This window comes from Lactuca sativa, chromosome 3 (genome assembly GCF_002870075.4).
Source record: "Lactuca sativa cultivar Salinas chromosome 3, Lsat_Salinas_v11, whole genome shotgun sequence".
Classification (NCBI taxonomy): domain Eukaryota; kingdom Viridiplantae; phylum Streptophyta; class Magnoliopsida; order Asterales; family Asteraceae; genus Lactuca; species Lactuca sativa.
Window position 1 is genome coordinate 128,242,784 of NC_056625.2, and position 7,147 is coordinate 128,249,930.

Consider the following 7,147-nt stretch of genomic DNA (forward strand, 5'->3'; position numbering starts at 1 on the left):
ACATATATATTGACTGGGCGCGAATTTTACTTTGAGGCCCACCATATCTTCAATACTTTAAAAATGATAACTATTTTGTGGGTATAATGAGAGTTCCCTCCCAACCTCAAAAGGCGTAGAAACTATAGGGTTCAGTACTTCAAGGAATGATAAGGATTATCCAATCTAGGTTCTTTTGAAGGCATTCAAGGAAATTATTTTCAAAACATTGTTTGTTTTTCCATCTCACACTTCCATTGTAAAAATTATCTAACTCGTATGTTGGTTCATATTGAAAACCTTTAAAGCACTTAAAAAGATAATTCTTAAAATTGATTGTAATGAGACTATTATTTTCGGTAACTATCACATTTCATCTTCACAGAGCTATCGAATGTAAAAAATATCCTCATCTCATGTAAAATATTTTTTTAAGATTTTGAAATGCGGAAAATAAAAAAAATAACTAGAAATAAAATATTTTTGGGTTTTTGTTTACTTATTTATGAATGCAGAAAAATAAAATATCTTTGGATTTTTTGAATTTTTTTTATATGCAAATGCAATGCAAAAAATAAAATGCAAAAATAAAATTTTGAAAAATTTAACTGAAAAATTAAAATTTTGAACAAAAATGCAAATTTTTACACTAACCCCCTCCCCAAGCTTAAAATGATGCATTGTCCTCAATGCTTAGAGAGGAATGAACAGCTCAAGAAATCATATGAAAACAAAGTTTGCAGCTAGGAATGAATATACCTGATAGATTGGTTGAAATCTGATTTTGACGACAATGTGGCGAAAAATCTAAATTTCAACGACTTTGAAGATCCTCTGATTTCCCAAAGCTTGCTTGGGACTGCGACCATCTCTTTATTGAAAAGGGAAAAATAAAAACTAAAAACTACTCATCGGGTTGCCTCCCGGAAAGCCGGCCATTTTTAAAGTCGTTGGCTCAACTTTGCCCAACCAGATTATGAACTGGTGTGGTTGGGACTTCTCTGAAGCTCAACTCTTTTCCTTGTAACTCCATATTCCTTCAAATATGGCAATATGGGTAGATCTGGAACTTGTTTAGCAAACTGGAAAGACTCCAGATTTTTATCAAATGACTCAAATCTTAGATTTTTGAGTCGTTTTCTTTTTCCATTCTTCTTGACAGCACCCAACTTCTTCTTTTTCTTCTTTTTCTTTTTTAGCTTCATGTCATAAATCACATTTTTCTCATCTTCCCCAAGCTTAGCTTTTTCCATCAACTTTGTACCAGTTCCTCCAACAGAATTTACACGATCTTTCATCTCCCCAAACTTATCTATGTTCAGCTCCTTTAATGTATAATTATCTAGTTTCCTGTCTAAAAATAAATCTTGCAGAAAACCATTAGAAAAATCACAACAGTCCTCAGAAAAAGGACTGTTGGTACCCATATAATTGACAGAAATATTTTCAGAAGGAAAATCATCATTTTTAATTTTAAAGGTCACAACTTCCTCATCAAACTCCATTGAAAGTGTACCAGCAAAAACATCAATTTTTGTTTTTGCAGTTTTCATAAAAGGTCTTCCCAAAATAATAGAATTTGTATCTGAAGTATCCAAGTTTCCCATGTCCAAAATGTAAAAATCCACAAGAAAAATCAGATTATCCACTTGGACAAGAACATCCTCTAGTACACCTTTTGGGAGTACTGTTGAGTGGTCAGCCAACTGTATAATTGTCCCGGTCTTTTGTAAAGTTCCAATTTTTAATTTTTCAAAAATAGAAAACGGGAGGACATTAACTGAAGCTCCTAAGTCAAGCATGGCTTTTGGAAAATTAAGTTTCCCCAATTTACAAGGAACTGAGAAAATCCCCGGATTCTTGCACTTTGGAGGTAAACCTTTTTTGTAAAATAGAAGAGATATTTTCACCAGCTTTTACAATCTCATTAAATTTCATTTTTTCTTAGAAACACATAAAATTTTCAGAAATTTAGCATAGCGAGGGATGTGCTTTATAACATCTAAAAGTGGGATATCTACCTCAACCTTGTGAAGAATTTCCATAATATCGTCATCATCTCTTTCGCGCTTTGTACTCTTCAGTCTTGATGGGAATGGAGGTAATGGCTTGTACTCCTTCAGAATTGGCTTGGGTAGTATTGGAGTTTCTTTTCCTTCCAGCTTTTCAAATTCTTCTTCAACTAACACCTCTTCAAAATCTTCAGCTTCAGCTTCTTTTTCTATCCCTTCCACAACTCCTTCTTCTATCACAACCTCTTCAAACTCTTCTTCATCTTTGTTTTCTGGTTCAGATGAGCTTGGGCCTTCATATGTATTTCTGCTTCTCAAGGAAATAGCACTCACATTGTGCTTTGGATTATTTTCTATATGCCCTGATAACTTTCCTTGAGACTCTAGACGACCCATAGAAGTGGCAAGTTGAGACACCTGTTGCTCCATATTCTTGATACTAGCTCTAGTTTCGGTCTGGAATGCTTGGGTGCTCGTGGCAAGACTCTTCACTATATCTTCTAAGGCCATGCTGGAACTATTGGTTGCTGATGTGTTTTCTGATTCTGGAAATTTTGCTGCTGAAAGTTTTGCTGAAAGCCTGGCTGCTGAAAATTTCACTGCTGCTGAAATCCGGGTGGAGGCTGAAAATGTTGTTTCTGCTGATAATTATTTTGAAAATTCTGTTGGTATCCCCCGACAGCTTTGACTGCAACTGTATCCTCTTGCAATATTGGGCACATATCTGTAGGGTGATCAGTCTTTAAGCAAATCCCACATTGTTTCTTTGCAGTTGCTTTTTCTTTAGTCAAGAGCAGAACAGCTTTTGTCAATTCAGATATCTGAGCTTCCAGATGAACATTGTTGACTTCCTTGACCCCTCTTGGCTGATCTGGATACCACTCATCTTCATTCCCGGAATGTTTAGACTCGATCGCCAGCTTCTCAATCAGCTCTCTAATTTCAGTTGGGGTCATGTCACCCAAAGAACCGCCACCGGAAGCATTTATAAGCCGTCTTTACATGGGTGTTAGACCTTCACAGAAACAATTATAGAGCTGGTAATCACTAATTCCATGTTGGGGGCAACGGACCAACAACTTCTTGAATCTCCCCCAGTAGGTATGTAAAGCTTCTCTTTTTCCTTGTTTGATACTAAGGATTTCTCTTCTGAGACTGGAGACTCGCGTCTCTGGAAAGTATTTCTCTAAAAACAGCTTTGCGAGTTCTATCCAAGTGGTGATGGAACCTGATATTCGATGTGCTGTCATGATCACATTCTCAGTTTCGTACGAGATTCCCAGTTTAGCTTACGGGGTCAAAGTCTTCTTTGGACTTTTCCAATTCTATTTCTTTTTCATCAATCGGGGCGAGAGGGAGCTGCTTCGAGGAGGCGACACCATGGGCGTTCATACAACCATTCTCTTGCAGAATCTTGAAGCGAAAAGGGGAATGCCCTTAACTTTATCTGGTCTTCTGTGACAGCATAAGGTTTCATTCCTGAACAAACCACATGAAATTCCTTGAGGAATTTATGTGGTTCTTTGTTTTCCAATCCTCTGAAAGTGGGAAGAAGATGAATTAGCCCAGATTTAAGTTCGAAGTTTTGGGCTTCTGGAAACGTAATGCAAAGGGGCTGTTGGTTGACCTCTTGAGTAGCCCACTCTCTAAGGGTCTTTTCTGCTTCGTCTCCACTCACAACTAAGTCTTCATATACGATTTCTAAAGAGTCTGTGGTTTCAGTTTTAACGGAAGGGGGTGGGGAGTAAGTTTTATAGGGGCTGTTTTGAGGAGAAGATGAGGGTACTTTTGGAAAAAACGGATCTGATTCGCTCCACAAGGGAGTGCCTTGTGGTGTGGAGGTTTCTGGGGGTATGGAAGATAATGAACCAAAGAGACCAGCTGGTTGTTTTTTTCTTGCTGCTTCTTTCTTCAGTTTCCTTGCAGTTCACTCGATTTTTGGATCAAAAACTCAAGGTGTACCTGAACGAAAAATTCTTGGCATAAAACTATTAGAAAGCACCGTGTCCCCGGCAACGGCGCCAATTTGTTAACACACTGTCGCGCACGTATTAAGCAAATAAATTATCACTGCTGGTTGCACTAAAAATATAGCACAAGGAAGCAGGGTCGAATCCTCAGGGACACAGCCTAATGGCCAATGCCTTTTTGCATCAGGCACAATCTAGTCAAGAACAGATAATATAGAAAATGGGGTTTTGAATTAAACTAAAAACTAGAATTGTAGTGATATTAAATTAAACTAAAATCAATAATAAAAACGATTTCAGCTCTGCTGCGACTTTCCTAATCATGCAATCAACATTGACTTGGTTATTTGAGATGCGTTCTATCTAAGCTGGTACTGAGAAAAACTAACAAGCTCTAGTCATTCCACTTTTACCTTATTTAGTTAACCAAAACAAGCTCTTTAATTAACCCTAACTTTTTACTGTTCAATTAAATAAACTCTTAATTAAATCAGAAAAGTTGCATTATAATCTATGTAAAATTCCCAGCAACATCCAATACTTCTCACAGGCTCGGAAGCGTAAAGATATGATTTCTATAGTTTATACCAGAGTTAAATCCCAAAACGGAACCAATATGATACTTGTTACTTTTACCAATTTATTAGAACAAATACGGATTCTATTAATTGATTAACTGGAATGATAAAACCCTAGCCAGGTGATCAAACTAACAAGAATCAAAATCAAACATTCATTAAGAACAAAACTGAAGAATCTAGATAGAAACACAAATCAAAAACCAGATCTTATGATCAATCACATGAAAAGTACTTGTCTTTTGCAGAAATGAAAACTAGGGTTTAGCCATACAAGGCAAAAATATGATCAAAACAGATAAAAAGAGACACCAAACAACTAATCTTACTAATCTACTTGAAGGAGATGATCCACGGTCTTCAGATCTTCGGAAATTGATGAAATCAGGGAAGAAACGCCTCCAAAATCGTATTTCCGTCGTCTGATACCTCTGGAATCGTCAACTTCAGTTATTGGAAGGCTATCAGGGTCTTTTTATACGTCCAACAGCAAAAACGACGCACCTGCGATCGCAAGGAGACAACCTGCGATCGCAGGTTTTGATATAAATGAATGTGATGTCGTTTTAATGAAGTAGGATGCTATTTTGACACTTTTTGGCCAACCTGCGATCGTTAAGAGACAACCTATGACCGCAGGTTTTGAGTTTGCATTTCCGGATGAATTTTGGGCACAAAAGAACCTCGAAGGCAACCTGCGACCAAACTTACAATCGCAAAAAGGTCGACTGCGATCGCAAGGTGACAACCTGCGATGCGATCACAGGTTGTGCCTATGACGTCCAAAATTTCATCTACTTTTCAGATCATTTTGAATCGCATCAATCGGAGTTATGGTTCTCGAGATATGGTCAAAACACTGACAGGGGGTCAAAGCTACCAGCAACATCCTTTAACTTTGATATTGTATATTCTATCTTCGTGTGATCAATTCAATTGATTGTTTCTTGACCAAAACATCTTCCAAACATTCCTCAACATACTCCAGAAATTTCAAGCTCCATTTTAAGCTCCAAACACGCATCCAACTGCTCCCAAAGCACTGCTCCACTCGAACTATCCGAAATCAACATAAAACATGAGCAGTATGGGAATTCTAACGAAATACATGAGCTGAACATTATTTATCTAAATGACATGAAAATGTACAAAATATGATGCTAAAATGATGATAAAAACTACCCTATAGGATGAACGAAATGGCATCTAACAATGATCGTCAAGGAACTCCTGAGATCCATAAATTTCTAACTTTATGGGTTTACCTCATTCAAACAATGCTAAATATAATGAGATTTGGACCAAAAACCTAGATCTACTTAAATGATGAATAAAGTTTGAATCTTTAGGACTTACAAAGGTCCAACAACAAGTAAAGATGCACCTGGAAAATGATTCAAGCAAGGTCCACCACCTAAACACTTATTCTTTTCTTCTCTTCACCTTCCAAGAGCTAAAGTTGCACCCAAAAGACCAATAACTTCAAAATGAATGGCAATAGGGTTTCTGGAGGCTTAGAGTGTGAAATAGGTTGAAGGTGAACAACCCTAGCTCTCAGATTCCTTTAAACACCGAAACAATTAGGGTTTGGCCATCAGGCCGCTCTCTTGTCGTGAGCAACAAGGTCTCACATTGTGAGGGCCGAAAATGTGAGTTAACCAAGTCAACATAGCTCATAATGTGCGAGGCATTGCTCACTCCGTGAACTCATCCAAAAGCTTAGAATGATATGACTTCAAAGTTGTACCTCGAAATGGGTGCTACAACTAAGGTGGGTTGTACCTGATACCACATCGGTTAGGAAGGAGAACTAAGCATTCCTTATAAGGGGTGTGGATACCTTCCTTGTCACAACGCATTTTAAAGTTGTGAGGGCAAAAGATACCATAAGAACTCTGCAGTTAAGCATGCCCGGGTGAGAGCAATCTAGGGATGGGTGACCCCCTGGGAAGTTTTCGTTTTGGGAGCCTAAAGCGGACAATATTGTGATACGTGCCAGAGGGGGATGTTACAAATTGTACTAGAGCCTTGGTTTGAGGGATTCAGGCACAATTTCAGGTGTGTTAGGACTCAAACAAAGGAAATGATAATTTTATTAAGAAAATAAATTTAAAACTCCTAAAAAGGTTTTACTAAAAAGAAGGGGTGTGATACATGCAATCAGCTGAACTCAAGTAACTGGTTCCTAAAATTACCCATACATATGTGTTATGATAAGTATGCTTGATATGGGAAGTGCATGCTAGATTAGGGTTAAGGATACCTTTAGGAATCATATGATAGAATTGCCTGATTTTTGTGATGCCTTATAGCCTAGTAGAACTTGATGCTATGTATTACTTTGGTGTTTGGAAAAAACTTGGATAACTAGAAAAACTGTAAGCACACAAGACACAATATTTACATGGTTCAGTTAAGGTGACCTACGTCCACAGGAAGGAGGATAGTATTCTTTTATTTCAGAGCTCTCAAACAGAGGTTACAAGTACAATTACACAAATATTCTCCTATCACTCTAGAATTCAAGATACAAAATGACCTAGCATGCATCCCTATTTATACTTGAGGGATCAGACCTAAAACACTAATAGGTCAAGCCCATTGGCCC

General features: G+C 37.6%; 1 non-coding gene across 1 annotated transcript; it reads left to right on the forward strand.

Moving 5' to 3' along the window:
- Positions 1 to 3,041: 3,041 nt before the first annotated feature.
- Positions 3,042 to 3,148, forward strand: LOC111885121 (small nucleolar RNA R71). Its single transcript, XR_002848004.1, has one exon. It is a non-coding gene; the product is annotated as a small nucleolar RNA R71 (small nucleolar RNA).
- Positions 3,149 to 7,147: the final 3,999 nt, after the last annotated feature.